The 27,891-nt window shown below is 42.2% G+C and overlaps 1 protein-coding gene across 1 annotated transcript in view; it reads right to left on the minus strand.

Moving 5' to 3' along the window:
- Positions 1-3,471: 3,471 nt before the first annotated feature.
- LOC140520009 (somatomedin-B and thrombospondin type-1 domain-containing protein-like) overlaps positions 3,472-27,891 on the minus strand; it is a 54,536-nt gene continuing 30,116 nt past the window's right edge. The window contains exons 6-7 of the transcript XR_011972356.1: positions 4,689-6,893; positions 3,472-4,339 (exon numbers count right to left, since the gene is read on the minus strand). The gene's annotated coding sequence lies outside the window, so the exon portion shown is untranslated. The remainder of the gene's footprint in view (positions 4,340-4,688; positions 6,894-27,891) is intronic.

Genomic DNA, 27,891 nt, shown 5'->3' on the forward strand with positions numbered 1-27,891 from the left:
GTTCCCTTCTCTTTGGGTAATCAATTCAGCAAAACTCACCTGTCAGCTGGATCCCAACAGAGAATAAAGTCAAACTTCCACCACTCATCCCTAAGGGAACAAGTGTGGGCAACTTTTACACTGCCTCATGATAGTTTAGGGGCAATAAAATCTATTTTTTTTTCAAAAGGGTCAGAACAGATCACATCAATAAGAGCATCCCCATGTCATTCCCATCACCAATCCCTATCCAGTTTGTTGAAATGAAGGCATATCCCAATGACTAATTCATTTTCATCCACTCATGGATCCCAAACCAACAACTGGATTCTGTGACAAAACTCTGGCCAAGTCAGTCAAATACTGGCTAGTTGGCCACTCCAATGCCACGCTCCAGAGACAATACTGTGGCCAGTTGTGGGTGGAGTGCTAACACTGGGAGGAGATGTTGTCTTGAACTTGTAAGCTTTGAATAAAGAAGAACATTACTTCCAGGCAGTAGATTTCTCAGTGCCTTTTTCTCTTAGGAATTTCATCTAAGCACACTTAAAGGGGACAAGGAACACAAAAAAAGGAGGAAGAAAAAAAAGATACATTTGTTCCTGTGACTCCTACTTTCCTAGAAGAGTTAGGGAATTAAGAATTCAGAAGAAGAAAAAAAAAGATTCCCTCTTGACTGGTGCAGCCCAACCCCTGGGAATCACAGGCGATGCAAACTTTGAACTGTCAACACATCCTATAGGTATCTTTGGTGACTCCAAGCCTTTCCTTCCCTTGCAGCTAATAAAGTACCTGTTTATATGGAGCAAAACAAAACAGTATTCTCTTCTGTAAAATTGTAATGTACTGTTAATGTTTGTATCTATTGTATATTTCTGTCTTGACTGAAATTATGGTTGGTACAGTTTCTAGTAGATGAACTAGGGGTAATTTAAGACTTAAACCAACCAGGACACTAAAGCCAGGTTCTCTCTCTCTCTGCCACCAAGTCTCACATCACATTATCCAAGACTCTGAAACAAGAACTTGAGAAAATAACAAAACTCTGGAATCTGGGCCCTGAACAGCAGGACCATCATGCTGAAGCACTTTGGTCACTGGCTTCAAGGGGCCACACAAGTGGTAAAAGGAGGAGCCACCATCTATAGCCACCCTGCCAGAATCGACTAAGTCAAACTAGAGGTTTCCCTTCTTCAAAGTTTCATAGCCTCTCAAGCCCTTGTGCTAAGGAAACCAAAACTAACCTCACACAACCATAGAATGTTTGGGGATACCCGAAGTCAGGGAGAAGATGGCTTTAATTAGTTCCTGAAAAGGTACAAAAGTGGGAATTACCTCGGTGTTTACCTTTGAGCTGGCCCTTTAAGTATCTGATGTATGGAAATGTCACAAGACTTTCGTGCATCTCAGAATAGTCTATTTTTCTGTTCAGATAAAAATATATATATGTATTTTTAGCAAATTTATAATAGGGAAATTGAGTCAAATATCTTCTTTTGTATTACAGAATAATATATTAGGAGACTTATTTATGGTCATTTCTATATCTGATTTCTTCTGGTCTTTTTATTTTATTCCTTGGTTTTTGTTGCTTCTAGGGGAGTGGGGGAGGAGAGGGAGGAAGGGGCACAGAAAAACCCATCCAAGGTTTTGGTGTCTGATTCCTTTGTGGAAATGTCAACCAACTGTCTGGTATTGTCATTTTACATAAGTTGTCTTTGTGTTGTTACTGTTTAAGGCTCATAAAGCAGGGACTGAAAGTGGAAGAGAGGAAGGAAGGAAGGAAAGGAGGAAGAAACGTATGATCTGTCAAATGGAATCCACTCAACACGGGAATCTGGAAAGGCTGTCCTAATCAAAGCTGCCATTCCAGACATCCTGGATTGACCAGGGCTTTTTGGAACCAAAATTCTCTTCCCATTCAAATTTTAGTCAACATTTTACATTCTTAGGTTCCTTTTAGCCCCAAATTGGCTCTTCTCAACCAGTCTGTAGCCTCTCTACCCAGCCCTATAACACTACCAAATGAAATGGAAAGTTATCGATGTTTCCAGACTGAAAGCCTTTCATTGGCTTATTTCTAGAAACGTCACCCAAGACCAACTGCCTCTCCCACACCTGGAAAGGAAAACTGCTTCTCAGGATGTGCTGTCTAAACTTCCTTTCCTTGAAGGTTGCCTAAATATGTAGCCAAATGGATAAGGATTCAGTGCAACTGGGTCTACATAGCCCTCTCTTGTTCAGATCTTGGGATTTCACTGATTTTTCCTCTGAGTTTGTCCAGGGGCATCTCTCCAAGTCTCCCTCTGTGCAATGATTAAAATCAGAGCTCATATTTCTATAGCACTTTATAAGGAATTGTACTCATAATAACCCTATAAGGCATGTGATTTGAAAGTTATTTTCCATATTTTATAGATGAGGAAACTGAGGCTTGGAAAACCAAAGTGACTTGGCCATAATCACAAAGCTATTTAGTAGGAGAACTGAGACTAGAACCTGATCTTCTGACTCTAAGCCATAGTGTGCCACACTATGTCTCAATGACAATGGGGGAGGGGGAGCATCCTTGTGTGTCCCTTCTTGGGACAGCAGATTTCTAAACCAAACTGTGAATGAGAAACTGGAATGGGTCACATTAATAATTCTGGACTCTGAATGGAAAAATAGCTAAATTTCAATTTCCACAGTGAATAATGAACTGAACCAAAGATCTTTCCCAAGCAAATCCTGGTAAACCAGTTCTAAGAGAGTCAAATGCAGTGTCTGTTATAACGTGGTAGAAAGAGCCCTGCACCAGAAACCAGGAGGACAAAATTCTGTCACCACCTCCCTGGGTGATTCAAAGTGTGTCTCTTCCCTCTCCAGGCCTCAGTTTCTTCTTCTCTAAAAATGAGGGGTTTTGACTTAGTTCTCTATAAGTTTCCTCCCAGCTCTGGTATTCTGTGTTCTAAGGTTGCTTCCAGCTTTGAAAGTCTATCTTCTATTTGCTAAGATTTTTTTCAGCTCTGAAATTTTGTGTTCTGGGTTCTAAGTTCCCTTCCAGCTCTGATATTCTGTGTTCTGTGTTCCAAGTTCCCTTCCAACAATGACAATCATTATGTTCTGAGGTCCCTTGCTGCTTTGACATTTTATGTTCTAAAGTGTCTTCTAACTCTGACTTCCTTTGAGTCAAAAACTATTGAACCAGTATAACAGATGTCCAAAAACCTTTCCTCGCAGGAACTGAGCCATTCAGTGTTACAGACAAGCACTTACATCAGAGTTTGATGTAGTCCCAGACACCACTTACCTGAGAATTTCTCCAAAGCTTCCCAAATGCCACTTTGAACCAGGATTGGTTTTTGGAGTGGTCTCATTATAAAATGACTACACTGACTACATACACACACATGCACATACACATACACATACACACACACACACACACACACAGACCCAAGTTGTCTCCTCCCTTCCAAGGAAGGCAGTCAGAGTTTTATTAATGTAAGATTAAGGAACCTCCTTTTATTAGTGTGGGAATGACTTAGAACAAAGTTTTGGAACTTTCCGATTCCAAAGTTTTTATTTGCTTTCAAGTTCTGATTCAAAGTTATAAGGTTTTATTTAGGGGATAGAACCTATATCCTGGGAATTGGTCATACTCTATGTCATATTTTCAAGCATATTGTTATATCTGTGTGAGATATTGTAGAAGACAGAAAAAGATCTTGTTCTCTACCCTCATGATGCTCAAAGTCTTATTAAAGAGACATAGGATAGTAGAAAGAGACCTGTATCTGGAGTTAAAAGGACCTGGGTTTGAATCTATTAACCTTGTTCAAAAGGCTTTCCTGCTTCTGGGCCTAAGTTTAGATGACCTCTCAAGTCCCTTCCATCTTTCGTATTCTGTGTTTAAAGGTACCTTCAAAGTCTAAATCTTCCTCTGAGCTCATATCACTAGTAGGCAACTTAAGGAGAGGGAGAGCTGTTCTTTCCTTCCTTTGAGCTGTAGGACACAGCACAACCTTTAACCAATGCCCTATTTGATCCCTGGTACCAAACTGAATTTTTTGACCAGACAACTTGTAATTCTCCCCCATCTCTGAGGCCCTCAGAACCTTTCTAAGCTGATGTAAAAAGGCTTTTCCTCTTAAACCCCTCATCTTTGCTATTCTTTCTCTCTCAGAGGCCAGAGTTTTCCATTTCCCAACTAAGTAGCATCCCAAGGAGTAGGATTTCCTTCCTGGAATGAGTGAATCTCTTGTAGTGCAGAAATGTGTTTTTCCTATGGCTGATACAGGTGCCCCTATTTAAAGATAGGTCCATTTCAAGTCCCCATCCATGGTATTCCATGAGATCAGCTTTCAGTGGGATCATCCTGGAGTAAAAGAGAAGGAAAGCCCTTGTCAAAGTTCTACCTAAAATTATGACTAAGAATTCCCTAGGAAAAAGGCTGACAAGAGATGTCTAAACCAGGACTCAAACTCAGGTCTCCTGATTCTGAGGCTGGTGCTCTTTCCAATGCATCTAAATAGAGGGGACCCTTCTCTAAAGCTCCTAGAATGGGACAAGATTAACAGTAGCTCACTGTCTTCTATCAGATTTTGGGTCTGTAGAATTGGTGGGGTATAAATTTAGCCCATACTAGATTTAAATCTATGTCACCTTATAAGCTGTGCTATAATGAAGGCCATATTTCATAGGAAACTGGACCAAGGGTTCCTAACCTGGATTGCATGGACCTTTAAGGATACGTGGAGAGATTTCAGAAGATCTATGAGCCTGTATGGGGAAAAAAATTGCATCTTTATTTTTCAATAACCTCTAATTAAAATTTAACATTTCCTTCGATTATTTAAAAACATGATACCAAGAAGGGATCCATGAGTTTCACCAGACTGCCAAAAAAAGTTAAGAATTCCTGGGATAGAATAACAGCCTTGGATTTTTTTCAGCACATACAGCTAAAAGCTAGAACATCCAAGGTTCCAGCTAAGTCAGTGTCTATGAGGATGAACACAATTCAGCACAATTCAGAATCTATTTTTCAAGAAAACACCTGTAACTATAAACCATCACCACCTCTTCTTTGTAATAATAATGATGATAATAATTCATGCTTCGGTAATGCTTAAAGATTTACATATTGCTTACCTCACAACAGCCCTGTGAGGTACGTAGTAGAAATAGTTTTGTCCCCATATGTCCATATAAGTGACTTGTCCAGAATCACCGAACTATTCAAACAGGTTTATTCTGACTCCAGGTCCAGCACACTTTCCATTACAGCAGTGCTCCTAGAGGCCCTCCTGTCTATTTTAGGAGCCTACGGGAATCTTTTACCTTGAGGACTTTGTGTGTTTGACAGTGCAGGACAGGAGAACCATTAAAGGGAACACAGATGGGGTTTGGATGGAAGAGAAGTAAATGTCCCTAGTGCAACTGGGCTTCTCCTTAGAAACCTTAGAACAAAGCTTTAGAACTTTCCCAGAATTTCAAAATTTGGCATTTGATTTCAAGTTATTATTCAAAGTTCTAAAGTCTTCTTTGGAATGAAATTCTTCTAAGTATTGGTTCATGAGGAGCAAGAGGAAAGTTATCCCAAGCCCAGATCCTTATGCCAGAATGAGTCTCTGCTACATGAAAATCATCCTAATCTTTAACCAGCCTAATTAGGCCCTTTTGGATTGGAATTCTGACCCCACATGTATTTGCTCAGCAACAAAACCATGCTGGGTACTCAATGGTCAGCATTCCCTCCCCTTGCGGCATTCACCAGCCTCCCTGTACCCTCCTCAGAGTATGCTTTGCTCATTTTTTAGGGATCAAACAAATAAAACTTGACCTTAGTTGGGCCAGTGACCACTAGGGAAGGGGAGAGAGCTTGGGGCTGGGGACTATGTCACTCCCTAATGCCCTTGAGCCAAATTATCTGCAGGCTTTATGCCTGACTCAGATTGGAGCCAGATCAACGCAGGACCTCCAAGTAGAGGAATCAGGAGTGGCACCAACCAGCTGCCGTGAGGGAAGTGTATACTTCCAGTTCCAGAATCAGGGTTGTACTTACTGGGAAACCAAAGAGGGATTGTCTCAACTGCAGTCCTTTCTTTCTGGCCTCTCATCTCCAGCTCCTACTTTGTGCACAGACTCGTACCACATACACTCAGACATACCTGTCTGTCTGTCTGTCTTCGTCCTTCTTTTTTGAAGAAGACCATGCACCCTATCTCCCAAGGGAGATAGATTTCAAATAAGGGAAAACCAGCATTTTAAGATTCCCCCACTCTCAAGAATCAAGAGTTCCCTGTTCCTAGATGCAGACATCAGACACAGAAGGCCTACTGAGGAAAACAGTAAAAAAGGTGATTTCACAGTTCACAAAGCTCTTCCTTCACACAGTCCCCATTGTATAAGATGAGGAAATGGAAAGTCAAAGATGAGCATTGGCAGAACTGAGACAAAAACCCAGGACCTCTGACTCCCAAGCTAGTGTTCTCTCTTGGAACTCTTCTCTGCAATCCAACTACCCTACCCCTCAAAAAAAAAACAAAAACAACCCAGGCCAAAGGAAAGAGGGAATCTCTGAGCCCAAACTGGAAAAACTTTTTTGCATAAATGGGAGGCCCAGCCAGATGCAGGACAGCCAGCTTGTACACCAACTGCCCTATCCTCTCTGCCATAGAGTGAATAGTCCTTCTTCCCATCCCATGCTGATGGCCTAGCTTGAGCCTCTCTCCTCCCCTGGGCAAGTACACCTCAGCCTCGAATCTCTCCTCCAAGGCCTCCTAAGCCATCCAATGCCACTCTGACTGGGACAGGGAGTGAGCCACCGACATTAGCCATATCGATGAGAGCACGTGGTCTCTGTTTTCTTTGGGTAACGTTCATCTAGTCTTTCTTTGTTCCAAGGTTGCTGACCTCTTCGAGCATTTCTGTAAAGGGAAAAAGAAATGTCACACACACTCACACACAGAGGAAAAGAAACTCGATGTCTTTATATGCATGTAGAGAGATGAAACTGTGATCCTTGTGTGACATTCAGAAACTGTACTTATTGTCTTGTAAATTGTGTCCAAATGTCTAAGGGTTTTCCAACCGTGGTCCCTTACTGCAATCTGCGGAATTAAATAAAAAGGTATGGAGAAAACAGTCTTGAACTACTTCATTTGTTCCTGATGGAGCAGGGGTTGGCAAGCTCCAGCCAGCATTTCCCAAATTCCTTCTGCCATAGAACACTTCTGGACTGGAAATATCCTGACCAAACCAAGAGCTAGAGATAGGATATCATGCCTATCTCAGATAAACCATGGAAGTCCATGTAGGTATGGCATTTTAAGGTTCATATATCATCTCACTGGATCCTGATAACAACCTGATGAGGTGAGTGATGTTATTATCACCCATTTCACAGACAGGAAAACTGAGGCTCAGTACAAGAATCTTTATTCGACTTATCCCATGAGATTGATGTGAGGCAAGAGCTTCTCAAATCTTAATGCTAAAATGAACATTAAAAATTGTCTATGTATAATTGGGAAAAAATAAAATATTATTTCTAAACAAACAAACAAACAAACCTTAATGCACTATTGAAAAATGGCACTCGAAGAGGCTTTTAAGTAACTTGCATGGTCACAAGGCTAGTGTATGTATCTAAGAGGGAAGCTGAACCCAGGTCTTTCCAACACTAAAGTCCGTGGGCTATCCCCTTTACTTCATTGCTTCTCATTAAAGCAAGATCATAGAAGTTTGGGAGCAAGGCATGAGGGGAGCCTGGAGCACTTGTGTGTGTCAGACACACCATGTAAGAGGGATCTTCAGTAAGTACAGGGATATGCCTATGAGACAGACAGCATTAGAGTGATCTATAAGATGTTATGTCTGAGAGACACCCAAACCCACATAGCCACAATGAGTGGTAGAAGTATATGTTGGAGACAAGATGTGGGAGATGGGGGTAGGTAGTCACGACTGGGTGGGACAGGGCCTCCACTCAGACAATGCAATTCTGAAAATAGTTAACAGACAGTACTTTATGTGTAGTAGAGGTTGTCTGGCTTGGTGGATAAGAGGGTCAGCCTTAGAATGAGTTTGGTGTCACTCTGACACATCCGGGCTGTGTGATCCCAGGGAGGTTACTTCACCCTTAGGGATTCCAGGTGATTCTCTAAAACTAAGTTGAAAAGAAGGTACTGAATTGTATTAGTAGAAAGTTTCCTCACAAGAGACTTCTCTATACCAGTAAAATCTCAAGTTCTGTCCCTCTTCCTGTCTTTTTACATACATTATCTCATTTGATCCTCACAACAACCCCATGAGGTAGAAGCTATTGTTATCCCCACTCTACAGATAAGAAAACTGAGGCTGCCTTGCCTAGGATCCCATAGTTTATAAATAGCTGAGGCAGGATTCAGATTCAGGTCCTTGATATCTGTTCCCTTATCTGGGACAGCTAGGGGGTGTAGTAAATAGAGCACCAGGCCTGCAGTCAGGAAGATCTGAGTTTGATTTTGACCTCAAACACTTACTAGCTATGTGACTCTGGGCAAGTCACTTACCCCTGTTTGCCTCAATTTCCTCATCTGTAAAATGAGATGGGGAAGGAAATGGCAAACCACTCCAGTATCTCTGCCAAGAAAGCCCCAAATGGGGTCACAAAGAGTCGGAAAAAACTGAAATGATTAAACAACAAAATCTTATATGAGTTTCAATACTACTCTGGGTGGGGGCAGGGTGAGGATTTTTGTCCCCATTTCACAGATGAGACAATGCGATAGCACCATACTAAGAGTAAGGACACCTGGACTCCATTCCTCTCATACTTACTAGCTCTGTGATCATAGATCTATCCTTAAACTTATCCTTAACAGGTCTGATGAATTCCTAATGACTAATTCCTCAAAGCAGCATTTTCTGAACTGTGTTCCATGAGGTCAAAATGTTCCAGGGAGAAGATTTTAAAGTTCCTAAAGGGACTGGGGATTGGAGCAGCTAGAAAACAAAATGAACTTATATTTGAGGCAGCTGGGTTGTATAATGGTCAGAGCTCTGGGGTCAGTCAGAAAATCCTTAAAATGCTAATGAAAGGTAAATAATTATGGTCAGAAAACAGAAGCCCAGTATGGGGAAGTAATTTGATCAAAATCACACAGCCAGCTCGTAACTGCCAGAGACAGCATTCAAATGCAGGTCTTCGAAATGCCACCATTGCCTCCTGTCTTAGCCCTTCTTGGACCCAAGCCTCAGGCTAATGTTCTAACATTCCCATTATGCTGAACCCACAGTTGAAGTCAGGATTCTTGCCTTATGGTGAAACTGAAAAATCTCTGAAATGGATAGCCTGCTTTGCATTGACCCTAACTTCCATCCTGCAGTGATTCACTGTGCAAATTCAGCTCAGCTGGTCACACTCACTAGGAAGGCAAATGGTCACTGAGGCCAGGCTCCCAGTGAATTTGACTGAGGATATAATATCAAAAACAATACATTCATTGAAAAGGCTCTTCCATTCATTACCTCATCAGGTCCTCACAATTCCTCATAATAACTCTGTGGTAGAGACAGAGCAAAGATAATTCTTCTCATTTTATAGGAAACAAACTGAGGCTCTAAATGGAAATGTGATGTGCCCAAGTCACACTCACCAGTAACTGGTGAAGGCAGAATTTAAACCCAGATCTCCTGTATCACTCATATAAGGTTCCTGGCCTTTGTATACAAGATATATTTATATATACATATATACATATACATACATACATATATAGAGATACACAGAGAATACACAATACAAAATATATGGAGAAATTTTACAGTCCTAATCTGGGCATCTGCTTAACCTGGGCCCAGGCCATCTTCCCAAGAGCAACATATATGGTTCTAAAATCTAGCCTAGGAGTTCTTAACCATTTTTTGTGTGTCATAGATGCCTCTGGCAGAATAAGGTTTCTAAATGCAGTAAAATATATAGGATTACAAAGGAAGTCAATTACATTGAAATAGTTATATATACATATGTATATATAATACAATATATAGTTAATATAATATATGTAATGTGTGTATGTATAAACAGCAATTTCACAGATGCCAGGTTAAGAGCTCTTACTCTACGATGAGGCCTGAGGATATTTAACAAGGAAATACCCTCCCCACTAGGGTAAGGTTATCTCCCCAAAGCTGGAAAGGTCAAATCATGGAAGGTCACAGGGGTTCCCTCAGGCACCTGTGATCCCTCCCCTCTGAGAAAGACCCTACTGGATTCCTTCATAGACCACCTGCTCCCACCCCAAAGAACATACTCCATTACCCTCTGTGAAAGACCCCCAGGGTGGGCAATTTAGAATCATCTGAACCTCAAAAGGACAGAAGAGTTATGTAGTTCTGGATTTTCATATGTAACGATTTTTTTTTACCAATTCACCAGACAGCATCGCATAGTGAAAAGAATGACAAACTTAAGAGTCAGGGTACCTGGGTTCTAATTCCAGCTCTAACACTTAGTAGCTACATGACCTTGAGAGAGCCCCCCAACTCATCTGAACCTCAATTTCTTCATCTATAAAATGGGGTTAATAATACTATACTCGGTTGGGACTATCATGAGGAGAGCTGTTTGTAAACCTCAAAGGCCTATAGAAACAGGAGCAATTTTTAATATAACTTTTAAAATTCCATTTTCCAGCACTGGTTCCATCCCCCTTCCCAACACTCATCTGTCTGGCCCATCACAATCCTCCCATTGCCTGCTTCTGGTCCCTTCTCAATTACATGAATAGGGCTGGAAGTCTAAAAGGAGCCATGCCGTCAGGGCTCTGGAGTGGTCTGCACAGCTGTCTTTCCCTCTCCAGCGGATGTAAGCAGAGAAGAGCAGGTGGACAAATAGATGTACTCCATAGCTCATGGTCTATCTTTGTATTTCCTTCTCTCCTGCTGACCATATGGTCTCTCATCTCGAAATCCCCCACTGCACATATTAGGATATCGAGTATTTTAACAGCCGGCATTGGGCAGCTCAGCAGCTACTCACTGTTGAAGTTCATTCATTCAAACCACCAACACTTTTAAAAATGCCTACTGCACGTGGGCCACACAAAGTGTAGAAGGGAGTTCAAAGTTTGCATAAGACACGGCCCCTGCCTTCAGGGAGCTTATACTCTAGCAGAGCTATAAGACACAAACACGGACAATTTTAATATACAAGTTAATGTACAAGAGGGATGTGAACAAAGCGACATGCAAGGTGTTCACTTACTTAGAGGAGACAGGTCTTTACAGATCACTTAAAGCTTCCTGGAGGAAGATGGATTTTAAAGAATGGATGGGCATTCAATAAGTAAAGAGGGGGAGTAGGAACAGTTAATCTTAATCAATCAGGTTCATGGCTAATTAAACTACCACCAATGAGTAGATCTATTCCCCCATCCCCCACTCCCATCCAGTAGAATGCAAAGTCCTTGGAGGTAAGAACTGTCTAATTTTCTCTTTTATCTTGTATATGGTAGGGACTTCTTAAATTCTCGCTAGATTACACTGGATTAGATTTTTAAAAAAAACAGAAGAATTTTAGAGCTTGAGGGAACTATGGTCATCTTGATTATAAAACTAGCTCACAGGCATATAATATATATAATATAGTATATCTGTAGCACCCCCTCTATATTAGCTCCCCAACTCAGCAATCACATTCACATATTGGGTCCCTAGAATGAGGCTACTACTCTCAGGTACTAGGGTATGCGGTAAGTCTACAGTATTAAAAGTCACAAGCCCCTACTGGTGAGTTTCCCCTTAATAGTCAGTCAGTAGACACATTTAATTCAAAGTAGAGGCATTTACTAAAATGGTGTAGTATGAAGAGTGGCTATACAGTGCCTAATATAAAGTAGATACTTAATTTTTGTTGATTGAAGTAGAAAAGCATTCCTCACATAAACTTGAGTTGTATTTTTCCATAAACACACAGAATTCTTGGGAAGAGTGATCATAAACTTAGAGTGACATGGCAGTAAAACTTATATGTAAATCTATATGTAAGAAAGGCATATAATGTGCCAATGCATGTGACCTATAACCCTTTCTCTTCTCGTGGAGTTCTCACATTGTTCTTTCTTAGGGGCAGCATTACCACCAGGTGGCTCAATCAGTTGGTCTGCCTTCATGTGCTCCTGCCCATAACGTAACTCTTGACTGCCAGAACTAGTTCTCTCGTGAATCCATGCTCAGCCCCTTTCTCTGCTTCCAGACATCTCACTCACTGAATTTGTTTCCTGCCTAGAATGATGCCCCTCACTGTCTGGGTCTCCATTTGGCAAGTGTGCCTCTGCTTCTGGCTGAATGCATCTCCAACTACACCTCAGACTCTCTACAAACAGACAAACTCTTCAGCTGTTGACTGTCTGATAAGAACCAGCTGGGAGGTAGCTAATCTTTTGTTCAGCCAATGACTAGACTCCTTTCCTAATTCAATCAAAGAAATTGTTCATGTTTCGTAAAAGGATGTAGGGCTATAGACATCTTTATATTTAGTTTTACATTTCCCTATCTGCCTCTTATTTTCTGTAATTCCATCCAGATTTGGTAAGTTGACTGGTCAGGGTCCAGTTCCTCCGCCTATACATATATTATATTATTTCTTGCCCACAACACATTTATGAAGTAGAGAGGTTAGATACTACCACTAGTTTATAGCTCAGGGCATCGAGGCATAAGTTGCATAGCTATGGATTGACTGAAGTGAAAGACTTGAGGTTCAAACTGAGGTCTTTGGATTCCAAATCCAATACTTTCTAATCCAGTCAATCCGACTAATATTCATGTGCAAGGTCTTGTGCTTTGTCCTGGGAGATACAAAAGCAACAGTTACTGTTCTCAATGACCTTATAGTCTAAATGGAGTGAAGACCAGAGAGACAAATAGCCATTGCGCTGCATTGCCTCTATGCCAATAACAATAATGATAAAAATAATAAATAATAATAGCTAGCATTTACATTGCACTTTAAGGTCTACTCATCACTCTGCAAATATTACCTCATTTCATCTTCATAACTTGTGAGGATCAAATGATATAATATTTGGGAGGCATGTAAAATTCCCATTTAAAGAAGAGGAAAGTGAGGCAGAAAGCAATCAAGTGACTTGCCCAAGTTCACATAGCTAGAAAGTACCTAATGTGAAATTTGAACACAGGTCTTCCTGACTCAAAGTCTCACATTCTACCCATTGTATCACCTACCCCTATAGATTTATAGATGTGAAACCTGAGATCTTGAGTGGAGAAGTGACTTCCCCCAGTGTGAATGGCCTAAGGAAGACTTAAATTCAAGCCTTCTCTCTTCCAGCTCAGGTCTCTTGCTTTTACTTCGTATCCAAGGAATATAGGAAAAAAGTCAAAAAGAGAGAAGTTACTATTCTGATTCCTCTTTTCCCTGGTTCCAGCAACTGAAAGAAAGGGTTGAAAATATCCCCCTTTGAAACCCAGCTTGATTTGTAGGGAGAGAAATATACTACAGTAAAATACACTCTGGTCTCCCAAGTGGCCCTGTAATTGGTGCCATGAAAACACAGGGAGGGAGCCAATCACTTAATCGGCAGATGCATTTGCAATGAGCTTTGTGCTAATGAGGAGAAGCAGGGAGTGAAAGGAAACAGCTCCCTTCTGCAATTGACCCTGCCCGCTGCTCCCCCCACCCCCTGCACTGAGGGGGTCTCTTTGGTTGGTTATTACCAAGCCCTCCTCATCTGTTTTGCCAAGGGCTGAGCTACCCACGCAAGGCAATTTAACAAATGAAGGAGACTGGATGAACTCAATCAATTCATTCTCTCATAGACCCTTAAAGTCAAAAGCAAACACAAAATATCAGAAATGGAAGGTACCTAAGAACATAAAATATGAGAGCTGGAAGGAAGGTGAGGACATAGAACATCAAAGCTGGTAAAGAAACTTTTGCGTCTATGATCCCATGATCTTAGGGTTCAAACTCCTCTTTTAAAAAATTTTATATTAACATCTGTTTTTGAATCACCTTCATGTCCAAACATTTCTCTCCTACCTTGGCAGCTAGGAGGGTCAGTATATAGAAAGAGCTTTAGGGCTTGAATTAGGAAGACCTGAATTCAAATGTGACCTCAGATACTTACTAGCTGTGTGACTTTGGGCAAGTCACAACCTCTATCTGCTTCAGTTTCCTCATTTTTAAAAGTGGGAATAATAATTGCACCTATATTGCAAAGTTATTGTGAGGATCAAATTAGATAACATTAGCACAATGTCTGTCAAATAATAGATACTTATAAATACTTGTTTTCTTCCTTCCCGCCTACTCCTCCCTAAAGAGATATCCTTTGTAAGAAAGAATATTTTTAAATTAAAAAAAGTAAAAAAATAATGTAAAAAATTATTTAAAAAAAGTTCAGCAAAACTAACCACCAACAGATCATTCAAGTCTGACAGTATATTCAATGTTTCCTACCCATAGCCCCCCACTTCTGCAAAGAAGGGAAGGAGATACATCTTCTCATCTCTTCTCTGGCTCTAATTTTACAAAAAAGAAGACTGATGCCCAGAGAGGGGCAGTGAATTATGCCAAATCACTCAGCTAAACAGTGGTTAGTTTGAGTAAGATTAGAACCCAGGTCTATCAGACTTTTAGGTTACTACACCTGGCTACCATGATGTCTCTTTGCCACAGTGTACCCTGTTATCCCTTTTAGGTGTCCATTTGTGCTGGCACACACCAAAGTGATCAGATGGTCATCCTCCCACACAAAAAAATCTCAGGATTAGAGAGTGAGGACAGTCTGAAGTCATCTATCCTCATCTCTCTGCCTTCTAATGGGAGAGAGAATCAAGTCCCTATTAATATAGATGAGGGCTGGCAATGACTGGATTTCCAAATGAGTTCAGGAGTTCAAAATCTCCATTTCTGGAAATACAAAGTTTATGTAACAAAAATTAAAAGGAAAATTGGAGAAGGATATCATAAATGCCCAGTTTATAGCTAAGTGCTCTAGGTCCCCAGATGGCATGGAAGATAGATGAGAGAGTGAGCAAGAGCCTGCAGAGACAATAGACAGATAGCAGATACAGTGACAACAGCTGAGTGGCATTGTAGAGAGTGTCCAAGAGAAGGAGCTGGCTCCAGAGCCGAGGTCTGAACCCTCCCTTTACCATTTACTAGTTAAAATCCTGAGCCTCCAACTCCTTATCTGTAAAATGGGGCTAATGACCTTTATCCATTTACCTCCCAGACTCCAGTGAGATAATGGATATGAATGCTCTCTTTAAAGGTAATCTGTAGCCTAGGGGCCCACCTCTTCTAAAATTATAGGATCATATATGGATTTAGAACTGGTAGAGATCTTAGAAGTCATCAGGTCTAATATCTTTATTTCACAAATGAAGAAAAAAAGGCATATGGAGGTTAAGTGATTTTGCTCAGGGCCAGGAAACAAAACTTGTAAGTATCTAGTTGCCAGGCATCATGCCAAGGCTTTACAAATATTATCTTATTTGATCCTCACAATAACCCTGCAAAATAACACTGATAAGTGTCTGAGAAAGGGATTTGATCTCAGGTCTTCCTGACTCCATACACAGGTCAGGTTAGAGCCTAGGGCTGGTCCCAAAGGTCACTTCTCTTTTGGTTCATTGTCTCTATCTGGAGTTATTCCTGAAAAAAGTCTCCAAAATAAAGGTTAGGTGTCTCAAGCTTTCCCTAAAGGTAAGTATCAAAGGGTCTAGCGCCCCTATAGGTACTTAAAGTAGCAATTCATATGGATAGGACAGTCTGTGTCCCCTGGAAAATGCACCAATAACAGCCAAAAAAACTCTTCCTGTTCGTTGAATTCTAAGTGATTTTTGCCTAAATGGGCCATTTTCCTTTCCCAGGATACCCATCCTCTCCCAAGGGAATTTCCAGAAGTTACCAGGCCCCTGGAGGAGCTCAACAGCTAATAGCCGAGCCCACAAGCTGGAAAATCACCTTTCCTAGAAACCCAGCCCCGTTAGCCTCTTCTGTTCCCTAAAGGACTCACTCCATCTTCCCTTCCTCCTCTTCTAGAGGAGATTCCTGGGCCCCATCTCTGTTTGGTTTCCTGTCAAGTCCCCCTTGAACTGTATATGTTAGGCAGCCAATGCTGCCGGCTCTGATAAACAATGGTGCTTTCTTTGGAAACTTTTAAGCCATTCTGTCTCCAGAAAATGAATGAGTTGTGACAGGTATCTTCACTCAGGACCACAGTGAGCACGTGAACCCATCTGACCTGAGCCATAGCCCTTTTGACTCCAGTGGGGTTATAGCAAGGCCTACTGTCCACAGTCCCAGAGTTATCCTCATCCTTCTTCTCTAAGAGAACCAGTCCCATTTTCTGGTTCATCATAATTCAATCGAAAGGGCTCTCTTAACTGCTGGAGGGAAAAAATATTGGCCTGGAAATGGAAGACCTGAGTATAATACCCAGTTCTTATTCTGATTAGTTAGTTATGTGATCACAGCCAGATCAATTCCCTCTCTGTACCTCAATTTCCTCATCTATCAAATGGGTATAATAATATTCTCATAGGGCTGTTGTGAGCAAAATGATATGGGAATGTGAGCTACAATTAGAAGTAGAAAGAGTCTGAGGACCTGGATTCAGATCTCCAGCTCTGCTAATATTCTACCCATGTGACCTGCTTTTCTCTGGATCTTAGTATTCCTATCCAAAGAGGCCTATTCACTGAATGGGCATTACCTCACTCAAAGTGAAAATCTGAAAAGCCCCTAGCCCAAAAAGGTCAGCCAGGGTCTTCCATTGCATCCCGGGCCATCTCCAGTCATTCTCATGAATATCTGGCCATTAGACCCAGATGGCTCAGGAGGAGAAAGTGAACCTTGCACAGCCCTCTCTCACTCAAATCAAAGTCAACTGCAAGTCATATCATCACCTTGATGTCATGGTCCTCTTCGAGAACAAAGAATAAACACACAACAAGTATTCCTATCTATAAAATGAAGGACTTTGACTGAGTGGCTCCTAAGGTTCCTTTTAGTTCTGAACCCAACAATCCTAAGAGTAGTAAGAAAAGAATAACAATTAAAGTTGTCAAAGAATGCAGTGGATGACCTGGAGGAGTAATGAGTCCCCATCAATGGAAGTATTCAAAAGACTTGACGAGCACTTCCATGAGATACCAGAGAGGATATTATTGAGTGAGGGAGGATTGGATTACATGACCTTGGAGGTTATTTCTAGGATTCTGGGATTTACCCTCTCTTCCATTCCTAGAGAAGTGTAATAGTCAGAAGACTCCTATTCTAATTCCTTCTGATACTGCTTGACTGTATGGTCTTAGAGAAATCACTTAACTTCTCTAGTCCACAAGCAATGCATGTCTTTTCATTTACTATTGACATTCTTCAGTCTCTGCCCCTTCCTTCTCTCAGAGACTGCCAATACCTCAATACCTAGCACAGGCTATCAGCTCAACTGATTAGTTCTTACTTCCAATCAATTGCCCTCTCCAGTCAGGTCCAACCACATCCTCTGATTAGTGGTCCACGTCCTGGGATCACATCCTGTCCTGGCAAGAAATATATAAGAAACCTCTACTTAAAGCCTGATTTTGCCTCAAAGTCAGATTCATTCCCCAGCACCAAGTTCATTGGTCTTAAAGAGACCTGGTACCTACCTAGCTAACCCAGATTTCAGATTTTTGCCATCCTTCCCTCCAGTTACCCAACTTCCTTTCTCTTCTGAGCTCTGGAAAATTTAGGTTCCCCTACTATCACCTGACTCTCCTGGTCCCAGAATTTACCTGATTAATAATGGTAACCCATGCTTCACCAATGCCCTGGAATCTGGACAAAGCAGACATTGAGGGCTGCAAGATGAGACAGAGAGAGCAGCTGGGGGATGCAGACAGCCTGGACATGCTGGGAATGTAGCAGCTGAAACCCCAAACTTGAGTGAGGTCTCTCCAGATGCTGAATAGAGATTCCCACTTGAGAAGAGGAGCCATGGAAACGGGACAGGTGCAGTGGGGTGCTGATAAATGTTTAACAAGTAGCTCTGTGGTGAAAAAATGTGTCTGCCTGACACACTTTTAAGTTCAATGTACATTATTGACATTTTCTACACCACTTTCTTAAGTCTATATCATCAAAACCAACAAATTAAGTTGTGATTTGTAGCATCTGCTGACTTCCAAGGTATAAATTCTCACACTGAAAATTTAACAATTGGCTCTCCAGATCTGGATTGAGCTGGTTCCAACATACCCCTGTGGCAGCCCTAAAAGAGATGCTTGGAGAAAGACCAGTGAGCAAGACCCAAGGCAGAGCCAACACTTTTTTCCTACATCTTCCTCACTAGGAAGGAACCAGAGTGGATTAAGCTTTGGGTATGAGACCTTATCACTCATCCCCATTGGGAACAATACCACTTGTAGCTACTAAGAATAATGATCGTAACAACAGCTCATGTCTCTGTCATACTTTATAAGGTAGAGCAAGTGCTAAAATCCCCATTTTACAAATGAGGAAACTGAAGGTCACAGAGCTAATAATGAGGAACTAGGTGGTGCAGTGGATAGAACTGTTGAACCTGGCATTAGAAAGACCTGAGCTCAAATCCTGCCTCAGACACTTGACAGCTGTGTAAGCCTGGGCAAGTCTCTTAACTGTTATCTGCCACAGTTTCCTCATCTGTAAAATGAGAACAATAATATTGCCTGCTTCCCAGAATTGTTGTGAGGATAAAATGAGATTAATATTGTAAGGTTCTATCTAAATGCTAACTATCATCGTTCAAGTAGCTTGCCCATAGTCGCACAGCTAGCAAAGGTCACAAACTCAGGATTTCTAGCTCCAAATTCTCCATTCTTTCTACTATATTTAACTGGCTCACTACCATTTCCAGAGCTATTTCATTTCAACTTCCATTCTGAAATTTTAAACACTATGAAACTCTTCAAGGCAAGGAGTTTGTGATTTGTGAAATAGTAACAAAACATTGAACGTCAGAACTAGAAAAGAAAAGAGAACATAGAATTTTAGAGCTGGAAGGGACTTAGAACATGGAATTTAAGTTAGAAGCAATCTTGGAAGATAAAACATTGATTATTAGAAGTGGGAGGAACCTTAGAAGTCATCTAAGGTAGTGAAATGGTTAGAGCACTAGGCCTAAAGTCAGGAAGACTTGAGTTCAAATCCAGCCTCAGACATTTACAAGCTGTGTGACCCTGGGCAAGTCACTTTTCTCATCTGCAAAATGGTGATAATATCACCTACTTCCCAGGGTTGTTGTGAAGATCAAATGACACAATAAGTATAAAACACTTGGTGCAGTGCCTAGCATGTAGCAAGAACTATATAAATGTTAGCTATTATTTATTACCTAATCCAACATTCTCATTTTATAGATGGAGAAAATGAGGTCCCTTACTCCTTCTGTGCATTCAGCCTTAGCAGCTGGATTAAGGACAAAAGAAGATCCTGAACATGGCAGAAGTCCAGCCCAATTCTCCAGCATGAGGTTATGTCCCTAAGGCACAAACAGCCCATCACTCTCAGCTGGCCGGCACCCACTCGGATCCCTGTGTCTCCTCAATTCTAGCTGAAGGAGACCTTATCTTCTGGCACGCGAAAAATAACTTTCCCCTCCATTCTGTTTCAGAGGGGAATCTGGGAGGGAGGGGAGCTAGAAGCCAGCCAGAGCCCAGGGGCAATGACGTGTTTTAGGACGACAGCGGAAAAGTCAAATGGAAGAGGGAGCCAACTGGACCCATCTCTTGAGGACGGGGAAGAGGTCAGGTACCAGCTCCCTCCAGCTTGCCTCTCACTGTCGTGACTCATTCAAGATACTAACGAGGGCTAGCCACCCCCAGAGAGAGAACTGATGGAGTCTGAATGCAAATCGACGCATACTTTTTTTTAACTTTATTTTTCTTGGGGGTTTTTTTGGCCTGTGTTTTATTTTACAACATATTTGGAAATAAGTTTTGCATAACTGTACATGCATAATCTATATCAAAGTTCTTGCCTTCTCAAGGGAAAGAAAAGGAGGGAGGGAATTTGGAACTCAAAATTAAAAAAAAAAACAAATTTAAAAATTGTTTTTTCATGTAATTGAGAAAAAAATAAAATAATATTTTTAAAAGACCCTTGCCTGGGGCTACCCCAGAGCAGACTACACCATGTGCTCCAAGTTCTGAGGGAAGACGCTGATGGATCCTAAGGTCCCAAAAATGACCTGGCATCCTAGAAAAACAACTAACCCCCTTGGGAGACTATCCTCCCTACCAGCAGTCATGGACACACATCTCCTTACACATATAAGCCCATACAATAGTAATAATAATAAACATCTATATAGCCCTTACTACGTGCAAGGCACTGTGCTAAGTAATTATTACCTTATTTGATCACCACAATTTCCCTGGCAGGTAGGTGCTATTATTATCCCCACCTTACAGATGAAGAAACTAAGGCAAACAGAGGCTAAGGAACTTGACCAGGGTCACACAGCTAGGAAGAGCCCAAGGTCAGATCTGAACTAAAGTCTAGACTCCAGACCCAGAACTCTATCCCATGGGCTACCTAACTCTGTGTGTATGTGTGTGTGCATACATACATACACACATACATAATTACAACAATAGCTCATATTTCTATGGTACTTTATAACGTAGAGCAAGTGTTAATAATACCCATTTTATAGATGAGGAAGATAGCTAAGTAGTACAGTAAAGTGCTGTATACACACACACACAGACACACACACACGTGCACACACACACATACACACACACACATGCACACACACACAGACTTGTAGAAATACACATGCATCAAGCTTTCAGTCAGCTCTCAGGAAAATGACCTATGCCCATGGCCCATACAATGCCCTTTCCCCTCAACACCCCAGGCTAAATGACAGCAGTCTCCTTCTATGACCCCCACCCCAAGACCACCCACGGGACAACCACTGCCTAGAACTTCATTTATCTCCTTCTTGGTGACCCCCAGCTGAGATGTGACCTTTGAGTTGTGTATTCAGAGGCCTGTGGCCCCCTCCCCTCAAGGCTAGCTCTCCAGAAGACCACTCCCCACACACTAGAGCCCACAGGGCCCTTAGGGTAAGAGGAAGGGACAGGCTCTGACAGGGTAACTCCCAAGATACCCCACAGGCTCTGGCTGCCAGGGTCCAGGAAGGCAGCTGTTCCTAGTGTTGACATTGGCTGGTGAAAGGCCCAGAAGGTTGCCATGGGAACAGCTGTCATCTCTCGTAAACAGTCCCTGGTTCAGGGCCATAGCACCCAGCTGGTTGGCTTGTTTACAGTCCCAGGCCTCCTTTCAGCTCTGCTCACCCTGTGCTCACCCCAAGATGAGCCCTGGAGCTCCTGCAGGGACCCGTTCTAGACAGTGGTATGGACTCCATATTCTGTTCCCCCTCACCTGGTGAGTCTGGCCTCTGTCTGTATCAAAGGCACTGCAGCTAGCAGAGAGAACCAAAGGAAAGACATTGTGCAAGGAGTACTGAGCAGGAGTCCAGACACCTGCGTTTTTAATCCCAACCCTGACACTAAATCATTGTTTGACCTTGGATAAGTCCCTTTCCTTCTCAGTTTCTTTACTTAAAAAATGAGATGAGGAAAAACTAGACTGGATAATTCCTAAGGTCGTTTCCAAGCTTTGACCGTCTATGTTCGGAGATGTCTTTCAGCTCTGACATTCTACATTCTAAGCCCCCTTCCAATTCTGACACTCTCTGTTCTAAGGTCCCTTCTATCTGTGATATTCTATTTATCTATGAATAGCGAGGCTCTTCTCCTCCGACACTACCATCTCACTGGGGAAGGGAATAAGCATTTATATGATGTCCACTCCGTGCCGGGCACTGTGCTAAGTGTTTTACAAATGTTGTCTCATCTGATCCTCACAGGGATCTATGATCCCTGTTTTACAGCTGCGGAAAGTCATGCAGAGAGAGGTTACACAGCTAATAAGTGTCTGAGGCTGGATTTGAACTCAGATCTTCCTGACTGCAGGCCCAGTGATCTATCCATTGTGCCACCAGATATGCCACCAGCTGCTTCTAGTCTATCCAAAGGTATGCTAGAGCCAGCTCATAATAAGCCAATTGTTAAATTATCAGTATGAGTATTTATACTGGTGAACATGATAAATCAGGCCTTAATTTATTGTCCAGACTTAAGAAAGTGATAGAGGGGAAGCTAATTTTGGAGAGCCAGTTGTTAAACATTTACCAGCACACCACTTTGTTCACCTCCAATACATTAGCCTCTAAGGTTGGGAAGTTCCATGCCTCAGAGAATCCATAAACAATCACTGAGCATCCACTATTTGCAAGAGCTATCCTAGGTCCAGAGGAGGAGACAAGAGAAACACAAAATGTAGTCTCTGACCTCTGGTTGCTCAGGGTTCTGGAGAAGATAAAACACATAAGCATGAAAAAATAACATGATGAAAGACTACATGCTCTAAAAAGTGAAACAGACAGATAAGAGTTATAGAAGGGCAGAGGAAGAAAAGATGAGCACAAGCTAGTGAAGACCACGAAAGGCTTCCTGAAAGATGCAGACCTTGAGCTGGACTTGGCAGGATACAAAGGATTTCAGTAAGACCAAGGGAAGAATTCCATTTAAAAGAAAGGACATGAAGTCAGAGTCAGAAACAAAGATCAGATACGTAACAACATATTCATAGCAAACACTCTTCACAGAAGGAAAAGCTAAAAGACAAAGTAGATGCCCATCGATTGGGGAATAACTGAAAATGGTATGGTGCAAGAAGAAGTGACAGCCATGCGTATCTCAGAGATAGACGGGAACAAGCAAGCAGAACAAAGAGGGCGACATGCCCAATGTTTATAACAATATAAATGAAGGAAGGTGTCTTCCAAGACTAGAAAACCAGCAAAGGTCTGGGAGAAGAGACAAGAAAACATACCTTCTCCTTTGTCGCTGAGAGGTAGGGGCCTACAAGGATAGACGATCATATATAAAGTCAAGATTTTTGTATCAGTTCTTTTTCCTTAATTGTTTTTCCTTGTCAAATGGGAGGGCTCAATTTAGAGGGGGGGGATAGGAAATGATGTAATATAAAGACAAATGATATCAATAAAATGCTTTTTTTTAAGGAAGGACAGAGAGAAAAAGACCACTGTCAGCAGGAGTATACAAGGTGTGTTTGGAGCATAGCACAGTGCACACAAAAATGAAGGAGACATAAAACTGATATGGTGAAGAGAGCAGTTATTGGTGTGATCACTTTTTTGTGAAATCAAATTGTGAGGCCAAGAAAAGGCCAAAGGGTGTGGAGGCAGCTGCTGTCCCCTGGGAGATGGAGAGGGATCACTTGGTATTTGACATCTAGTCAAAAATGCATAGATCCATAAAAGCAGCTCTGATGCCATAAATCTTTATAGCCATATCGGGGCATTTTGCAGAAATATTAATTGTCAAAGCTAGAAGGGACCTTAGAACACAGAATGTCAGAGCTGAAAGCATTCTTAGAATATAGAATGTTGGAGGTGAAAGGGGTTTTAGAACAAACTACAAAGAATGCCAGATCTTCAAAGGTCCTAGGAACACAGAACATAGAATGTCAGTCTCAGAAGTGGCCTTGGAGCATAGAATGCAGATCTCTGAGAGCTGGAATGGACCTTTATAAAGAGAATATCCATGCCTAAAGACAGCTGTCTCGTGCTGCCTCATGTTTATTCAAGAGGGTATCACTTAAGTGAGAGGGCAAAGAACTTTGTCCATTTTGATCCCTGCAACTACCAAGAAGGCTCAAGTTCTATACTGAAGGGAGAGACTATAGATGGAAAGGCTAATGGCACAGGAGAGAGACAGTAATTTAATTCCATTCTGAAATGTCTTGGAGATTGGCAGGAGAAGGTATTAAGAAAATAGCTGCCCAGATAGTTTCTGCTGGTCCCGAATCCCTGGCACAGAAAAGACTGTAAGTCTCACTGTTGTAGCCCTTAGACCTGGATCTCAAATTATTGGACCTCTAGATCTTTCAGAGAAAGGGAAATAGGGGAGAGAGAAAGGACAGAATGTGGGAGGATAGATGAGAGTCAATGAGATAGAGAGATGAGGGAAGATAGAGGAACAGGGGAAAGGAACAAAAAGGGGAGAGCGGAGAGAGAGGATGGAGAAAAGAAAGCTATCAAGAGGATAATGGGAGGACGAGGGACAAGGATGATCATACACAAGAACACTAAACTGGAAGTTATAAGACATGGAATCCAGTCCGAGGTCAGCCACTTGCTAACTATGCAACCTTAGGAAAGTCATTTCCTTTCTTTGGGCCTAAGGTTCCCTCATTTTTTAAAATGAAGTAGCTGGATGCAATAATATCAAGGGTCTCTTCCGGTCCTGGCATTGTATATTCTAAGATCCTTCCATCTGCGATTTTCTCTATCTCCAAGTCTCTTCTAGCTCTTTCTAGATTCAAAAGTCCCTTCCAGCTGAGACATTCTGTGAATCTGGGTTTAAAGGGAGAGGAAGAAAGATGACAGGAGATAACGAAGAGAGGGATAGAACTAGGAAGCAAGTCAGGAGAGAGAGAACAAGGGGTTAAGGAAGAGAAGAGAAGGGCAAAACAGAAATGGGCAAAAGGCTGAAGAGGAAATTGAGATGGGAGTCATAGGAGAAGAAAACAGACAGAAGAAAGCCAAAGGGCAACAGAAGGAAGAAGAAAGAGAAGGAAAGTCAGAGAGGGGGAGCAAGCAACGGGGGTGAGGGAGGAAAAGAGGGGGAGGATGGAAGAGGGAGACCGCACCCCCGCGCAGGACCAACCCAGCAACTCTGACTCTTGGATCACTTCCAAAGCACCCTGTGAAGCTAGCCCCGAAGGAATGAACAGTGGTCTCTCAGAGCTCAGGAACCTTGTGAGTGATGGTCTCCAATATCTCCTGTGCTCCAGTTCCTAAATGTAGCTGCATTCTTTAAAAATGTCTTGACTCTTATGTAATGCAACAATGACGAATGCTGCACAGATGGTGCCGTGACAGGCTTTTTGGAGATGATTAGGAGGTATATTGTAAATTTAATGTATGGGCATTTAGCAGAGCTGAGCTGGTCACTGGCAAAGCAGGAACTGACCATGTAACTTGATTAAGAATCCATAAATGGTCAGCCTCCTAAAGTACTGATCAAACACTCATCTCCTTCTGCTGGATGTGATAGCAAGGTCTGGGAGAATTAATCATTTGGGGTTAGAGTTACAAGTTTTAAGATGCGGTAGGACCACGTTCCATGTCTCTAAGGTCTCAGAAGGACCTTAGACCCTGCCAGAATGCCTCAGTCCCAAACCCAATACACTGGAGCCTCGTTACTTATTAATAGGCCATTGTTGGAACTTTTAAGCTATCTTCCAGAGAGCAGAATCTCTCTCTCTCTCTCTCTCTCTCTCTCTCTCTCTCTCTCTCTCTCTCTCTCTCTCTCTGTCCTCTCTGTCTCTCTCTGTCTCTCTCTTTCTCTCTCTGTCTCTCTCTCTTCTCTGTCTCTCCCTGTCTCTCTCTCTCTCTCTCTCTGTCTCTCTCTCTGTCCTCTCTGTCTCTGTCTCTGTCTCTCTTTCTCTCTCTCTCTCTCTCTCTCTCTCTCTCTCTCTCTCTCTCTCTCTCTCTCTCTCTCTGTCTCTCTCTCTCTCTCTGTCTCTCTCTCTCTCTGTCCTCTCTGTCTCTCTCTCTGTCTCTCTCTGTCTCTCTCTGTCTCTCCCTCTCTCTCTCTCTCTCTCTCCTCTCTGGCTCTGGCTCTCTCTCTGGGTCTCTGTCCTCTCCGTCTCTCTCTGTCTCTGTCTCTCTCTGTCTCTGTCTCTGTCTCTCCCTGTCTCTCTCTCTTTCTCTCTCTCAAAGATATGTTAGTCACAAATTACGTTAGATGCAGCAAGGCGAGCCACCAGCCACCATCCCCCCAGCCCTGCCACTCCCTCCTTGGTACTCAGAGATGAGATCATTTCTCTTGGAGCCAATTATAGACTGTGCATGCTTGTAATGTACAAGGAAACCATCGGGTCCTGATCTCTCATCACATGCTGTACTGTACGTGAGGCAGGGAGGGGCGGTCTGGTGTCTGACAGCTAGCTCAGAAATTTGCAAAAGTAGCAGATCCATCACAAGGAGTTCTGATCCTACAAACCTGAATGGTACCACTGGCTAGATTGAATCAATATGCATTCGTGGGCAGAATCAGAGAGTTTCAGAGCCAAGAGGGACCTTAGAAGATGGGATGTCGGAGCTAGAAGGGATCTTAGAAGATGGGATGTCAGGGCTAGGAGGGACCTTAGAAGGTGGGGTGTCAGGGCTGGGAGGGACCTTAGAATAGAACTAGTACATAGAAGATCAGAACAGAAAGAAGTCTTAGAACTTGGACTGATAGGTCTAGAAGATACATTAAAATATAAAACATAGAATTCTAGAACTGAGAGGAACCTTAGAACACAAGGGACTCTGGTGACTGTCCTTTCATGAATTCACACCTGACCGGGACAAAAGGATCTAAAGTTAAGTTGAATTCTGGGGCAGAAAGTGATGGCACCTAAGCTGCTGCTGCTGCTGTTACCACCTCCTCAGGGCATGACAGACCATGACTACCTGAGGACTATAATCCTCAGCCAGTAATTAAGAGCCAGTAATTAACAAGCAACATGTTCTGCCTGATTCTACAATGATACACCCCTTAGGGCTATCGCTCTGAAAATACCAGCCCACACTCTCTCCTCCAGCAGACCTAGACAGTGGTGATACTGGACACAGACAAGGTGTGCATTCTTCCCAAGCCACCAGAGAAACCCAGGGGAAAGCTGCCTTCCCCAGATCATCCAGATATCTTTTCTGCCTGCCAGTCTGGGGAATTAACCTTATTAATCTTCAGTAGATGGCCAGGTATAATTCAGTACAGCAATCTCCTTCTGCCTTAAACTATTGTTCTCCTTTTGAATCCCCGTTAGTTCTGGAAACCCAGGGCAATTCAATCCAATGCAAATATTTATTAGTTACGTACTATGATAGAGGCCCTGTGTTCAGTACTGGGGATGCAAAGATGAACATGCTCCCAGACTTCAAAGAGCTGCTACTCTAATAGAAGAAAGAATATATACACATCTAACTATGTGTTAGATACAATCAAGATGAGGATAAATGTACAGAAAAGGGGAACACAAAGCTATGGGTGACATTCAAAGAAGGGAGAGATCGCTTCCATGGGGGAATCAGGGACAGCATCCTGAAGGAGCTTTAAGACAGAGGTGTCTAACACGAGGTTTTATGTACCCACAGTAGAGCTTCAACCAATAAAATCGGGAAATATTTAGATAGATAGATAGATAGATAGATAGATAGATAGATAGATAGATAGATAGATAGATAGACAGACAGATAGATGAATAACAATAGGACAAAGGTAATGATCATGCAAGGTTTTCAGTTGGGGGCTAGTCACTACAAAATATCCATTTTATATTGAAATCTTTTTTAAAAAATCTTTCTATAAACAATTTTCTCTGCTAGACTATAAATTCTTTGAAGGCAGGGACTACATCTTATTCATTGTTACTTCCACAGCAAGGTCCTGTATACAGGAGAAGTTCAATACAAACTTACTGAATTGCTTGTGGCCTAAAGATCCCCTGGGAGGCCTTGTTGCTGTGCGGCAGAGAGGAAAAGCAGGTAGATAGGGTGGGGGGAAGATTGCATAGGGAGGAAACAACAGGGCTGGGCTCTCAGAGAGTGGGACAGCAAGGTGGAGACTGGGTTAGGGTATCGCTGAGGATGAGCCTTGAGAGACAAAGCCATTTCTGGGGCTCCAAGATTCAGGGAGATTGCCTCCTCTCAACCCACTTCAATCACCCTTGTCAAGGCCTCATCTCCTTTTGCCTGCATGACTAGAACTGCTTCATAATTAGTCTCCCTGCCT

The sequence above is a fragment of the Notamacropus eugenii genome, chromosome 1, assembly GCF_028372415.1.
Source record: "Notamacropus eugenii isolate mMacEug1 chromosome 1, mMacEug1.pri_v2, whole genome shotgun sequence".
NCBI classification, from domain to species: domain Eukaryota; kingdom Metazoa; phylum Chordata; class Mammalia; order Diprotodontia; family Macropodidae; genus Notamacropus; species Notamacropus eugenii.